Source organism: Phalacrocorax aristotelis, chromosome 21, assembly GCF_949628215.1.
Source record: "Phalacrocorax aristotelis chromosome 21, bGulAri2.1, whole genome shotgun sequence".
Classification (NCBI taxonomy): Eukaryota; Metazoa; Chordata; class Aves; order Suliformes; family Phalacrocoracidae; genus Phalacrocorax; species Phalacrocorax aristotelis.
In genome coordinates this window covers 6,690,465-6,705,581 of record NC_134296.1, presented here as the reverse complement: position 1 = coordinate 6,705,581, position 15,117 = coordinate 6,690,465, and the positions used below count along the sequence as shown (strand labels likewise).

Genomic DNA, 15,117 nt, shown 5'->3' with positions numbered 1-15,117 from the left:
GACCATGAGTAACTTGAAATGCTTCAAGCCCTGGAAATGCCATGGGAGGTGGAGTCAGAGGATGCTGCGGCTCCAGCGGTGCTGAGGAATTCAGAGATGTCGATCAGATATTGGGAAATGTGCGTATTTGGTTTCCCCCTGCCCCTTTTCCCCTCTCCCTGAGCTAAACCTCTGGCCCAAGCAACAGCAGAAATCATGGGATAGAAAAATACGAGCATTCGTAATAAGAAACAGTCTCTTCCTTTTGTCTGGGCCGGGTATATTTAGCCGGTCCGATTCAGCTGCCGGTACGTATTTGCCAAGGAAAACTTTCTCGTTTAAACGTTCCACTTATCCAAATAAAGAGAGAGGAGCGGGAAGTAGGTCTTGGCACAGCCATGGAGGGATTTGAGTTGGGAAAAATAATACACTTGGACTCCTTTTTTATGATCTAGTCTGTTCCTATCAATTTGAAATCATGAGTTGCTTTGCTTAAGCAGCTGACCAGCAGGTGCACAGCTTGCAAACCGCATGCTATTGTTTCTGGTGTCAGTCACGGCGTAAGAGTAACGCGGGGTTTGGACGGGCGTTTTATTAATTCCTTTTTATTCCCCAGGACTTCGTCGCGGGTCCCGATCAGCAAGGATACCGCTGCCCACCAGGCTGACACCAGGGAGGTGCCGTTGCCACTGCCCTGAGTGGCCTTTCGGGGGAAAAAATGGTGGTTTTAGTCTTTTTTTAGTGAGAAGGAAACTGCTTAAAACCAGACCAGCTTGCTAAGACACCACCAGCTCGGCAGAGACCGCCTGGGAGAGCTCTCGGGGCTCTCGCTGGAGGAAACCCGACGTTTTCTCCCGGTCTTGGTGTGAGCTGAAGTGGAACGGCTTGGTTTGTGGTCACAGGTTTGATCCCAGCATGAGCTGGGACTGTCCGCACTGGAGCGGAGCGTGGTGTCGTCTTCTCGTCCCAGACCTGAGCGCTCGGGCTCAGCACCCGAAGCGTTTCATCCAGACCCCACCGAGGGCCGTAGGCGGCCGTCGGCGAGCTGCCGCGCTGCCAGCTGCCTTTCATTAAGGCAATGCAAATGGGCTGCAAGGGAGAAGGTGCCAGTGAAAGTAAAAGCAGCTCATGAAAGGGAGCGCAGACAAGGAAGGGAGAAATTATTCACATAGCCCCAAAGTTTACTTCTAAGAGGTCTTTTTTTTTTTCAGTTTCGTATATTTTCCTTGATCATTTGGAGAGAAAAGATCCGTCCATAGACAGCTCTCCAAAGAGATTATTATTTTTTTCAGCGTTGCTATTGCTTTAATCCGTGGTCTCTTCAGACAGGGAATGTTTAATTGGTGCGCTGGTGAAATAAAATGTTTAAATAGATTGAATGGCAGACTTTTTCCCTCTGTTGTGACGTTAATCCCCCAATATTCCTGGGCCCCTTGCTGGGTATTGAGGCAAAGAAAGGAATCATAGGAGGTCCCTCTCTATACATCTGCCTGTGATGTGAAAACTCTCTGGATACACTTATCGTACATGATCCAACACATCAATTAAGCTGAAGACCTTTCTGCAATAATTGCTTACGCACATGAACTAAAGCACTCCGTGTGCTACATCTCTTCTGACTCAGGGCAGACTTCTCTGCAGAGGAGGTGCGATGGGGGAAGGCAGGAGAGGGGAGCCCCGGTTCACGCTCGGCGCCTGGGCAGCCTGGTCTCCAGAAGAACGTCTCCCTGGAGGTACGAAACCGCGGTTCCCTCCCACGACCCTGCCCATCGCTCGTGCGCACATGTGCACCGAGAGCGCTAGAAGGAGGTTCTGGAGAAGCAGATTAGATGGAAAGGTGTCCCGCTAAATTAAGAGGTAAATTAAAAGGTTGGTGCTCTTGAAGTATCCTTTTTTCTTCCTTTTTTCCCCCCCACTTTGGCAGCCTATTTTCTTCATGATTGTATCAAGATTGATAATAAGAATGTTTAAAATGAACGTGTACCTGCTCTGCCTTGCTCCGACTTTGGCTGAACTCCCTGAAAAGGAGTTGCTATAAACTTCTGAGTTTGCATTTGAGTATGAACATCTCCCTCCCCTCCCTTTCCTGAAAAAACTCCTAAGAAATACTGGAAAGAGTATGAAATGATAAGCAGAATTCAGGCTCCGCATTCCTCAGTCATTTACAAAATGCTTTGCAGAATTCACAGCAGCAGATTAACAGTCACAAGCCCGTAAATCAAAGGATTTCCAGCTCCACCCCCCCGCCCCCCCATTATGCAGGGGAAAAAAATCTCAATCTCCTCAGACAAGAGGGGAAAAGAGATGAAATTAAGGTTTAAAATAATTTAGTTTTGCATTTAATTTGGTTTTACATTGTCAGTAATACACACTGCCTACAGAAAAATTAAAAGGATTATTGTAGAATAAAAGGCAGAGCCACAGCGTGTTTGACAATATGCTCGGTATTTTATGTTCATTAGGACAGGGAGCCTGAAATACTCATTTCTTTATGATGAAGGAACTAAAGATTTCCAATGAACATGCTGCAATGAGCGTGCTGGGGAGATTTATTGCTAAAAGAGCTTGTTAATCACAGCGACCACCTTTCAGGCTTTGAAGTGTGAGTAGCTGAGTTGTATAGTTACTTCTCCCCCAAGACAGCCCTTCAGCGTATTGGGGAAATGGGAACCCTGCAAACAAACTTCAGCAGGTCCTGAGGAAACTCGGATGCAGGTATTTAGAGCAGAGATTTTGGAAAACCGCGGTTACAGCTCGCGGTTAAAAGCGCCCCCTCCTTGGATACCCACCTCTTAAACACTGGGTATTTGTGTCGCAGTGGGTCCTGCTGCAATTTTTGAGGATTTCTGCAACTCTTCTCCTAGCCGTGGGTGCTAGGAACGTCGAAAGCTGCCCAGAGGGCTCACCAACAACAGCCTGGGATGGAGGTGGGAGGAAACAGGATCATGCTGGTCACCAGCATCTTGGAATAATGGTGGATAATGTGCCTCGGGCTGGGAGTGTCTGGGGTTCAGAGCAATAAAGACTTTTTCCCTGGTTACTAGAACAAACACAGGCTGGATATCTTCAAAGGCTGCCTCAAGCACAGTGGGCTTGTTTGTAATTGCATTATTAGTAAATAATTAATAATGTAGACAAACCAATGACGGGAAAACCCACAGTCTCTCTTGATGATTCTGCTTCAGCCAATGAAGACGACCAGGCGCGGCTGGTGCTGGTGTGCGGCTCAGAAGTAACCCCATGAGCAGGGACGCATCCCTTCCTCGCTGGAGAACGTGCCTCTGGTCGATGGCGAAGCAGGTGCGCTCATGTCAGAACAGGATTTGGCCCTTAGGAAATCGTTAAGCTGTAAATTCTCGACGTGACAGGCCAGAGTAGCGCTGGTCTTCTGTTTCATGTCAAAGGCTGTGCAAGACTCCTTCGTTAGAGGGTCGATAATTGACTCAATGGGCTGTAATCGCTCACCCCACCGTCAGGGTCTGGGGGTGGAGGTGCAGCCCGGCCCCGCACAGCCCCACGAGGCTCCAGCAAAGCAGCTCCTGGCCTCGAGCGTCGCTTCAGCATCTGGAGGGGCTGCTCTGGGGGCCAAGGCAGCACAGCTGGATCGCGGGCCAGCAGCTGGGATGGGTAACGGTTCCAAAAGCGATGGGTGGATGCCCAGCCCCATGGCCCATCTCCAGGGAAGGACCCCGCTCCCTGTCCCTGAGCACCCACCAGTGCCGGCGTCTGTCCTGATGCCTCTGTCCAGCCCTGCGTGGTGGCGATGGGCTCACAAATCACTGTGTCAATGATTTTGCAAACAGTTCTTCCAGAGTCAGCCCAGAGTGTCACAAAGCTGACAGCCTCTTTGGATGACCTTTTTTTGGACCGTTTTGCTTAGCGTATGACTGAGATGGAAAACCTCTCCCTGCTCCTGGCAGCGCCTTCGGAGGGAGTTGTGCGGCCCCAGGCGTGTGCAACACAAGGATGCAGCAGAATATTTATTCAAAGCAAGAGGTGGGAGCTGTGTGGTGTGTAGCCCTGCAGCGGCCATGCTGCAGAGCCAAAGGAAGAGCCGGGCAAAGGCGATCCAGGTACCTTCCGGGCCGATATGACCAATGTTTCCATGTTGTGTTTTTTTTAAATCACTAAATATGACTAGTGTCTTTGCAGGGTTACTTTTGTGCTCTTCCCTGTAAGATCCCCCTTTTATCAGCTGAGGCAATTCTTAGCTGTAGGAAGACGATTAAAAATGGCATATTGTCTGCACCTTGAATTTCTGACACAACCTCAGCACAGACTTGTCGGCAATTGTGTTTTTGACAGTAACAAGACACTCTGTAACTCAGGATTTGGAGACTTTCTGTTCTCCTGCCCTTGCACTTAATGAAAACAGAGTTTATTTTAGAAAGAGAAAAAAACCTTTCTGAGTTAATTTTGGCTCGGTTCAAACCAGGGGATACGGAGGCAGGAACCGAAGCTCACATTGATGAGAAAACCTGAGGGGGGGAAAGGATGAGGTGTGTTAGGGAAAGAAAAATGCTTTTCCTTTTCCAAGAAGGTATTATGAACAGTAGAGAGAGAAAAAAAATTACTTGACAAGGTTCTTCTAAAGAGGAAGAATAGCATAAAGTGCCAGTTAAATTCCCATTGATCTTTCACTCAGCTTCCCATATACATGTGGGTTTGACTATTTGATATTTCCTTTCTCTGTCATAGGTAATAACGGAGTGGAAACAATCATTTCTAAATAACTGCCTATGATTCTTCTATTGTAGTGATTAGTGCTGAATAATTATTAGCTCTGCTGAATATTGCATGGATAGATATGATGCGAGTAACTAGAAGCTGTCAGCTGCTGGCATCTGTGCTATCGACTGATGCTCTGCCGGCGAGCAGCCGGGCATCCCGTGCCTATAGATGGTGCCTATAGGTGGTGCTCTTCCCCTCGCACAGCTTCGGCAGCTGCTCCAAGTCAGTCCTGGCTGGGGACCACAGGCCTGGGCTGCGCTTTCCTGAGCTCAGTGGCTTGTCCTAAATGGACACAGGGAAGAGGTTAAAAAAAGGGTATTTTCCTGCTTTAGAAATTAGGGAAGAGCAGAATCTGTTTTACTACCCTGGGAATGGAAAATGCAGAGCAAATACTGACAGCGGGTCCTGCTGCAACTGCAGGCACCAAGAGAAGTGCCAGAGGCAATGTGTAAAGCCACATTATCCAGGACTTTTAGCAAATCTGAAGAGCCGGCTGCTGGAAGGATTGAAAGGCTCGCTGCTTCACACGGCTCAGACAGATTCATGACCCCTGTGCTCCGAAGCAAGGGAGTTTATCAAAGATGAGGACAGAGAGAAATTGTGAATACACAGGCTAGAAACAGAGACCGATCTTTCGCTGATGCCTTGCTTCACCAGCTGCTTAAAGACTGCTTTGTCATCTGCGGTCGGGATCCTGCCCTGCAGAAAAGCTCCTATGTCAGAGGGAACGTGGACGAGAAGTTGTGTGCCAGGAGCTTAAAGATGGCTTTCCAGCTGACCTTTCCAGCCTGGCCAGTGGTTGTTGAGCTCCTGCTTTGCTTCATGCCCCAGCTCAGAGCCCTCTGGGAGACGGGCTGAGGGGCTCTGCGCCCACACCGGCATCACCCACGTTGTTTTCGGCAAAGCCGTGGGTGCCTGTGCCGGTGACCCTGCTGCCGAGGATGCAGCCCCCGGCACCCAGGTGGATCCCACGCTGCCGTGTCCCAGCGCGGTCCGAGAGCCCTTTCTGTCCCCCAGCGCCGGGTGCTCACATACATACAGCGATGGAGAGTGTCAGGCGTGGACTAATGTTTGCGCTCCTGGCTGTTTAGTTGGTGTCTCTGTGTGGTGATGCTGTGGGCGTGGGTAAATCTGCATGTGCAGAGGCTGTGCGGAGCTTTGCGGCCGCAGGCTGCACACGTACGTGTACGTGCCTCTATCCATTTGTCACCATATGTATTTGACTGAAGTAGAGGCGGGTCCTTCCTTCTGTTTTGGCTCCAGACTTTGATTCCAAGACTTAGGCCTATCACCCTTTTCAGGAAAAGGTGAACACAAATAACCACAGAAGGATTTCTCCACCAGTTGTTTCAGCAAAGAGCTTGCTAATCACAGAATCACACAGAATCCCAGAATCCCAGCTTGGAAGGGACCTCAGGGACCATCTAGTCCAACCTTTCTGGGAAGAGCAGAGTCCAGACAAGATGGCCCAGCACCCTGTCCAGACGACTTTTAAAGGTGTCCAACGTGGCTGAGTCAACCCCTTCCCTGGGGAGATTATTCCAGTGGTGACTGTCCTCGCTGTGAAACACTTCCCTCTCGTGTCTAATGGGAATCTCCCCAAGAGCAACTTGTGTCCAGCCCCCCTTGTCCTCTCCATGGGACCCCGTGTAAAAAGGGAACCTCCATCTTCTTTGTAGCTGCCCCTTAAGTCCTGGTACATGGTGATGAGATCCCCTCTGAGCCTCCTTTTCTCAAGGCTGAACAAACCCAGCTCTCCCAGCCTAGCCTCGTACGGCAGCTTCCCAGTCCTTGGATCATCCTGGTGGCCCTTCTCTGGGCCCCTTCCAGCCTGGCCACATCCTTTTTGTACAGCGGGGACCAGAACTGCACGCAGCGCTCCAGGGGTGGCCTGACAAGCGCTGAGTAGAGTGGGATGATGACTTCTTTCTCTCTGCTGGCGATGCCCTTTTTGATGCAACCCAGCAGCCTGTTGGCCTTCTTGGCCGCAGCAGCCACTGTTCGCTCACGTTGAGCTTCCCCCGACCAGGACCCCCAGGTCCCTTCCCACAGAGCTGCTCTCCAGCCAGGTGGGTCCCAGGCTGTGCTGCGCTCCCGCATTATGTTTCCCCTGGTGCAAGACCTTACACTTCTTTTTGAACTTCATGAGGTTCTTGCTGGCCCACTCTTCCAGCCTATTACACAGGCAACTCATTAACCCAGCAGCGCATCCATCACCTGAGCAAGCCCAGGTGAATCTCCACCTGTTTTGTTTCGCTCCACACATGCTGGTGCAGCCCTTTGCTCACATGCCCTGTGCACAGGCTGCTCCCCAGCCCAGCAATCCTGTAATTAGCTTGAGACAGACTCTCCATACAGGAACATAATTGACCATCAATAAATAATAAACAGAAGACAGGATGCAGACAGTCCTGCAAAGGGGAGAGAAATGGTTGTTGAAACACTCTGTCCTGCCTTGTATGGCTTTCTGCAAAAGGAGAAATTGCATTAGTGGGATGCGCATTTAGCCAAGGATGGTATTTGTAATAGGATTTAGTACCGTTTGCTGTGAATGCACGACGCAGTAAATATATTAGGGACAGAATAGTGAAAGAGTAAATCTTGCTGAGGAACCAATGCTGCCATCCACTGAGTGTCTTCTGTTTCCTCTCTCGAGCTAAACAGCTGCAACCTATGTGTCTTTCCAGGATGTCAAAATCCCCCGCTCTAGAGCTTCCAGTGAAGTCAAGGGGACCCTTTGCGTGGGCGTGGGGCTGGGCGCTGGGCTGTGGTGTGCAGGGGTGTGCGCCCCTGCTCCACTGATGGTTATACAGGCACTATCGGAAGGGGAATCCTTTTGTGAAGGATGGTGAATGTGACGAGGATGGGGAGGAACATGGGCAAGCTAACCTGTCATTTTCTCCCTGGAGAGGCAGCAGTGCAGGCGCTGGGTTACAGCCCTCCCAGGAGAGGGAAAGCAGAGGATCAGGAGCTGCGCAGTGGGATGGAAAAGCATTCCTTGCCAGACCCCCTGCAAGAGGCTCCTGAAACCCCTACCTGGGGCAAACAGCAAAACTAGTGGTGGTTGGGTGTTTTGCCCCCAAAACTGCCCTTGCAGGATCCTGCTACATGCACCAGGCACTGCACGTCATGTCCCTCCATGAGATGAACCGGGGAAGACGCAGCGAGGCCGCTCCTGTCGCCACGCTAACGGCAGCGGAGGTGAGAGGGGCTGGAGAGGAATGGCCCCTGAGCTGCTTTCCAAAAGGAGAGTGGGTTGGTTTAGTCACTTAGGTTTGCTGTGGAAGAGGCCCAGGTTGATGGCTGTAATTTTCTCTTGCGAATATTCCAACGTGTAATACATAAATTGTTAAAAAACTCTTGATGACAAGAAATGGAAAACAGCAATCCATCACGTTATTGATTCCCTCCACCAGTTGCACTCCTCAAAATTCTCCCGTGCCGCCTTGCTCAGCTGGACCATGGTGCCTCCGGGCTTTCGGAGCAGCGTGGCCGCGCCGTCCTGCCGCAGCCCTGGGGCTGGCTTTGCCTCCCCGTCGGCAGGCGTTCCCACGCCCTTGTAAGCCCACGCAGGTAGCCAGCGTGGCTCAGGGACGGATGAAGGTGCTCCTCGCTCCGGGTGCCCAACAGCTCCCAGGTATTTTTCAAGCACTTGTGCTGGGCCAACAGGAGAGGCCAGGTGGTGGCTCTGTGGTGATCCCAGTTGATCCCAAGGAGGGATCCCCTGGTTGCTGGCAGTGGGTGGTTGCAGGGCTCCCTGTCCCAGCTGGCCGTGGCCCCTGTGGTTTTGGCAGGCTGGGAGGTGTGAAGGTTGGTGGCTTTGGGGGCTCTATGCCACACACCCAGCTTTTGCGCTGCTGGAGGTGACACGGCCTTGGAGGACTGAGGTGTCAGCTCCATTTGCCACATGAGGATCAGAGAGCTTAGGCAGCACTATGCACCCCAAAACTGTGTGCCGGGGGGGTACAGGGGGTCAGAGCTGGGAGCAGAAACCAGCAGCCTCCTTCCCAGGGCAGGTGGGAGGTGTAACCCAGGGAATGAGGGGCCGCTGGGGGCACAGGTGAGGGGCTTTACCTCCATCACAGTCTGACCTCAGCCCAGGTGTGCTGGTGGGGGTGGGGCGCGGTCTTCGGAGGTGAGGTGGGGCAACTCCCAGTGCACCCAGTTTTACTGTCGGGCTTTGTTTCAGCGCGGTTTCCCCGAGCGTCTCGCTCCCCCCGGGGGGGCTGAGGGGAACAAAGGTGGGGCTGGGGGAGGGGGGGGGGACACACGACACGGACGGACGGTGGGGCTGGGGGCGCAGGGGTGGGTGGGACACGGTGGGGCTGGGGGTGAGGAGGGGGGGACGTGGCGGGGCCGGGGCCGGACACTGTGGGGCTGGGGGCGAGGAGGGGGGGACACGGCGGGGCTGGGGGGTGGGGGGGACACTGTGGGGCTGGGGGCGTGGAGGGGGGGACATGGCGGGGCCGCGCCTCCCTTCTCCGCACGGCGCTTGCTGCGGGCGGGGCGAGCCCCGCTGCGGGCGCCGAGGCTGGGGAAGGGTTAAGCGCGGGGAGCGGGCGGGAGCGCGCCCGGGCCCGGGGCTCGGCGGGGAGGCGGGAGCGTGCCCGGGGCTCGGCGGGGAGGCGGGAGCGCGCCCGGGCTCGGCGGCGGGCGGATGCCGGGGCGGCGCGGGGGCGGGCGGAGGGGAGCCGGCGCTCGCCGCCGTACTCGGGCAGGGGCTGCGGAGGCATGAGCGGGCGGCGGAGCTGAGCCGAGCCCAGCCGAGCCAGGCTGAGGGAAGGAGCAGCGGGCGCCCGGCCCTGGATTTCCATGGTGTCGGGGGCCCGGTGGATCACCCCGCCGTGAGCCGGGGAGCCGGCACCCCCGGGAAGGCGGGCGGCACCGGAGCTGCGGGGTCTGGTGAGTGGCCGAGGCTGGCGAGGGGCTTCTACCCCCGGGGCATCCTCGGGGCTGGGGGTCCCCCGGGGTTGGGGCTCCCCCGGGCATCCCCGCCGCCGGGGTCCTGGCGGTGGGCGGCCGGGGGGCTGCGCGGAGGAGGTTTGGGCTTGTCGTGTCGTCTGTCCGTCCCCCCCCCATACTGCCTGCGGCCCCTTCCCCCCGGCCGCCCACCGCGGTGGCACCGAGGGCTGCGGGGCGGTGCGGGGTGGCCCCGGTACCCACCGTGCCCGGGGAACCCGCGGCGGTGCCCGGCGGCGGCGCCCGGTGGGGGGGGGGTGTGTGTGTCCCTTGGGGTCACCCCTCCGAACCCCCCCATTCCCGGTCCCCTGCCTCCCCCCGCCCCGCGTTACGTGCGCGTACACGCTGTACTTCGGTGGATTTTCTCGTTAATTCCGTTGTCATTTGTTACCGCTCAGTCACGGTCTGGAGCAGTCGGTGCACCAGAATAAACTAATTTCCATAAAAAGTTATTGTTGGCAACGAGGGGCTTTTTTTTAAAACCACCTCTGAATCTTGAAAAAAAAAAAAAAAAATCCCTATTAAAACTTTCCTAAATCCTCGCAAGACCCTTCGTGAAAGGCGATGAGGGGAGGGACGGCAAATGCACTTGTGCTCCCTTCGGGGCCAGCCCAGCGCCGCTGGATGGCCCCGAGCCTTCCCCAAACCCGCAGCTCGCTGCGCGGTGCGTGTCGATGGCAGCGGAGGCCACCCTGTGCGAGCCCCGAGGTGCCACCCTGTCCCCTGGGGTCGTGACCCGCCTCTAACCCGGCACGGTCGGGCGTTCGGGCTTTGTCTCCATTTGAGCCACGGCCGATACTTTTGCGTTCCTGGAGGTGAAGTGAATGATGTTCAATTAATCTGTGTTCTAAGGGGTATCAGAAAGTCAATAGGTTAATGTTAAGTGAGGTGAATAGTAAGTGGTGGAGGGAAAAAACCCTGTACATCTGTGACCTACGGTTCAAGGTACTGGCTGGAGGTGAGAGAATGCGAAGTTAGCAGAGTACCACGGTGTAAAAACCCACTGCTGACAGGGCTCCCCTGGTATCTGCTGAGCACTTGATGCTTCACTGGTGGCTTGAATGTGTTGAATAGTTCTCATCTGACTCGGGGAGATGGTCTTGTCTCTCCTTCTCTGGGTGGATTCATTGATACGGTGTCTAAAAGTTAAATCGAATGACCTACTTTATGGCTGAAAGACAGATGCCTCGGAAGAAATCTGTGCCACCTTCAGAACAGATGTTTAGCTTTTTTCCTTTAACACAGAGGTGTTAGATCCCTTAAAATGCAACATTTTTGTGTCTTTATTGCTGCCCTTTTGCCTTTTGTTGTCAAGTTGAGAACCCTCAAAGCTTAAACGTGATATTTTGGGCGGTGCAGGGGAAACAGATAAAATAGCTCTGATTCAAGAAACTTGGTGCAAGCAATGAGTAACGTGAACGTACAGCTGCTGTCGTGAAATGGCTTATCTAGCGAACCAGTCATCTTTCCCAACTCTTCTAGTAATCTCCACAGTGCTTGTTGCAAGAAGATAAAGTAACCCAATTTACTCTTCATTGTCTTTGTAGTGTTGTTTGATGTAATTAATTGTGGAGTTTCCCCCCGGCTTATAACAAGTTTGTGCGGTGGAAACAGGTAACAGATGCTGCATGAGATCCGCACTCAATCCACCGATATGATAGAAACAGCTTTTCCCCGTGCTCTTACCACGCTTGCTCTTGCTCTTCGTGTTAACTCTGAGCTTCCCCTGCCTCTCAGCAGAAGGGAACTTCAGCTGGATGCAAAAGGGGAAACGCAGATCCAGGCTGGCTGCGGGAGCCTGGAGAAGAGGCGACTGCCCTGTGCTCTTTTAACTCTCTTCAGCAAATTGCATTAGTATGTGACAAATTGGTTTGCAAAGCAGCTAAATGGAAATGACATTTGGAGCGGTTTGCTGCGCAGACCCCGCGGTGTCTCTGCGAAACCTGTGATTTGCAGTATCTTCCCGAGATCTCCAATTTAACTGCCACTACAAGGCTTTCCAGAACTTACTTTGGGAGCTCCTGTCGCAGCTAAATGTGGGAGTCTGGAGCGTGTCTTGGAATAATTGCCCAGAAGCTAGGGCAGGTGTAGGTGCAGACTGTCTCATGCCGTAGGCAGCTTGTGTGAAGAGCTGAGCTAGGAAAGAAAGCAAAAGCCAATACAGAGCAATTGCATGGGGCATGTGGCAGGAAGGCTTAAGGTGGAAAGCTGTGCTTGCTGCTAGGTGCCAAAGCGATGCTTTCCTGTGGGAGCTGGGCTGAGGCTCAGAAGTACCTTTGTTCAGCTGAGGTTGTTTCAGTGGCTCTCAGAGGAGCGGACGGCACGGTATCGCGGCAGGAAAACGTACACCTGCCTCTCTCACCCCGCTTCTCTGAGCCTGTACGTGTCTGTCTGAACGTGGCAGTGATCAAGCTGTTTTAATTGGCCCCTCTGCAGTTTGAACAATAAATATGTAATGGGGGAGAGTGCCCCCCTCTTCCGCATGGCGTTGGGGCTGTCACTTTTGACGGGGAAGCGTGTGCTCTCTGCCCACCTCGTCCCCGCACGCTCGGGCGCCGCGCTCGCTCCCGCTCCAGCCCGTCTCTTACAGCATGTGAAAATTGCGCTCCCCCATCTGTGTTTGGCATCCTTAAAAAGAGGAAAAAAGATGAACCTGAGCATGCAGTGCTCCTGAGACAGGCCCCTTCACATTTCTAAACACTCTTGATTATTCAGCTAATCTTTATTTCATGGGCCTGTTACGAGAAACACAAACGGGGGAGAAAGTAGAAGGCGGTGACACATTTAAAATACACAAGAAAAGTGCTGGCAGGAATATAATCGTTCTTATTCCAGCGATATGAAATATTTATGGGCCTAAGTTGTGGCAAGGTTCTCTGCCTCCCCCCCCCCCCCCCCCCCAACTCTTTCTGAAATGTTTTCCCCAGTAAAAGAGTAACCGGGGGTGCTGGCTGTGCTGCCAGCAGAGCCCTGACCTTCCCCCCAGCTCTCTGTGGGGTGGGGGCACCCAGCTGCCCGTGCGCACAGCCAGGCAGCGTCCGTCTGTCCGTCCCTGCGGAAGGCGCAGGAGGAGCGCAGTGTGCTGGCCAAGCTGCCCAGTTCGTACAGGGAGCGGAGCATTGTGTTACAGTCTGTTAACTCGAAATAATTCAGAAGCGTCCCCTCCGCAAGCCTGTGAAAAGCCCCCTTTGAGGTGCCCGTGTTTCGCAGGAGCCCGCTGCTCCCCCAGGGCATTCTGCTATTAATTCATTAGATCTGAGGGGTTTTTATCTCTTCCCCCATCTTTTCTCCCCCCCCACCCCCCACCCCCGGCAATTCAAACAGTGATGAATGGACAAAAATCCCTCAAGGGAAACATTTTTTCACTTAGTTACAAAGATTTCATGGCTAATTAGAGTAAATGTGGTTTTTAGAGTGTTAATCTCTTAACCAGCTTGGCTAGGAGGCCACCGCCACAACAGCAAAGGGGAGGGCAAGGGGGAGCCAAGGGGGAAAAGGTGCTACCAAGTTCTTCCTGGGGCTGAGCCGCAAATGCCGCTGGCTGGATCCCATGTGTTGTTATCACCAGGAGCATCCCGTGTGCGACCTCCTTAGCTCTGCTAACTGGGTGCCCACCTTCCCTCCCGGGACAGGGCGAGGGCACGGCTCGGCTCCGTGAGACTTGAAGGCGTTTTGGTCCGAGGAGGCCACGAGGTCTTTGTCTGCAGAAGTGGTGCAGAGGGAGCCTCCGGGATGAAAAGCAAAGTGGGAACAAAAGCAGAATTGAGGGCAGCGTGCTGTCCTTGGGCAGTAGAGGCGGCCGCCTGGGGCTTGCGTTCAGATTCTCTCTCTGCAGTTAAAATATATGGATTTACTGTGTGGTTTACTGCCAGCGAGGGAGGCAGGCTGCGAGTGTGCCCAGTGAGCAGTGGGTGCCTCCGGCTGGCCCCCTGCATGCCGTTGCACCAACCTGGCTGTGGTTGCAATGCCTCCAGCCCGCTTTCTGCAACAAGCACCCAGGCTTGCTGGTGAAGCATATGGTCCAGGTGGCACATAAGCGTCAAAGGTAGTTGTTTTGCTGATGGAAGTCATCCCCCCCTTTGCTGCCATGAAAGGGATTGTCTGCTGTCTTCTTCCTCCCTCCTCCTGTCTTTCCCGTCTGCGCTGCCTCCCTGGCATCTGCCTTTCCAGCCTGGCTTTGATTTCACCCCAAATGGCTCTGGCAAAATGGGGCAAGTAATTCGTGAGCCGGCTCCCCGCTGCAGCCCGCTGCCCACCCTGGGCAGCAGGGCCAGCAGGCGGCTGGTGCAGAGAGAGCTTGGGAGGAGATGGGAGTGGGATGTGGGCTTGAAATTCCTCCTCATCCCGCTAGAGGGGATCCTCCGGATCAGGCTGGCGGAGCCCAACTGAAAAATGAACACAAAACCAGCGACTGGCAAAGCTGCGTGCTGAGATGGAGCCTCTGGCTGGTGTTGGAGCCCTCATCCCTCGGAGGGGGAACACGGGTTACAGGGGCTGCGAGCGTGACCCAGCGCTTGTCGGTGGGGAGGCCAGGAGGATTTTAGTGCTTTTCAGACTTTCCCGGCCGAGGCAGGCTGGCTATGGCTGCCTCCCCATGCTCCTTGTCCAGGAAAGCGTGGTTCCCCGGCGTGGCTTGTGGCTCCTCTGCCCGCCGTGGTCCGAGCCCAAGTGCTGGGAGCTGCTCGGGTGGGGGCGAGGCTGCTCTAGCAGGACTTCACCAAGAAAGCACAAGTTTACCAAACACACGAGTGCAACATATGTCAGTGACGTACCTAATTTGCTGCATCTTCTCTGCTGGGTTTTGAGTCTGAATTATGATCCATCTGTGCTTTTCAGGGGGCCAGAGCGATGCTGTCAGCCTGGTGTTGGCTACAGGGATGCTGGCGCTACATGCTGGGGGGCTGCCAGGGTGCTGGGAACAGGGTGCTGGGAAAGAGGTGCCCTCCCCTCCGTTATCAGATAGAGGCGATCTCATGTTTCTCACTGTAATCGCTGCTTCTGTTTGGGTGAAATCGAACTGGAAGGTGGTGATGGGAGGGAATGAAAAGTGAGGTAAACTTATCATATTATGAAAAATTAATCCTGCTTTGCCTGGGCTAAAATGACATTCAGAACAGGGAATAAAAGGCATCAGAGTCACATTATTAAAAAAAAAAAAAGTCCAGATCATCTTAAAAGGCAGAGCGATAGTGAGCCCGGGAGAACCCTGCCAGCAAGGGCCCCTGCTGTGCCAGGGCAGCAGTGGGTATTGCTCGTCCCCGTGCCGATCCTGCCCCGGGACCAGCCCTGCCCGCTGCGTGGGGCTGCCTTCACAAAGCCCTGTGTGGGGAGGTGTGCTTGGTACCATCTCGCCGCTTGGCAGAGGAGATGGTTCTTCAAAACAACAGTTCCACTGGGAAAATTTTGTTACCAGCTGATGCATTTCTATGTCAGCTCCCTGCAACGTGT

General features: G+C 54.0%; 1 protein-coding gene across 2 annotated transcripts in view; it reads left to right on the top strand.

The window, feature by feature from the left end:
* Positions 1-826: 826 nt before the first annotated feature.
* PLXNA2 (plexin A2) overlaps positions 827-15,117 on the top strand; it is a 181,514-nt gene continuing 167,223 nt past the window's right edge. The window contains exons 1-2 of one of the 2 annotated variants that reach the window (XM_075115349.1): positions 827-1,836; positions 3,165-3,279. The gene's annotated coding sequence lies outside the window, so the exon portion shown is untranslated. Of the gene's footprint in view, positions 1,837-3,164; positions 3,280-9,425; positions 9,613-15,117 lie in introns of those variants that run through there. The other variant, XM_075115348.1, reaches the window with a different exon arrangement.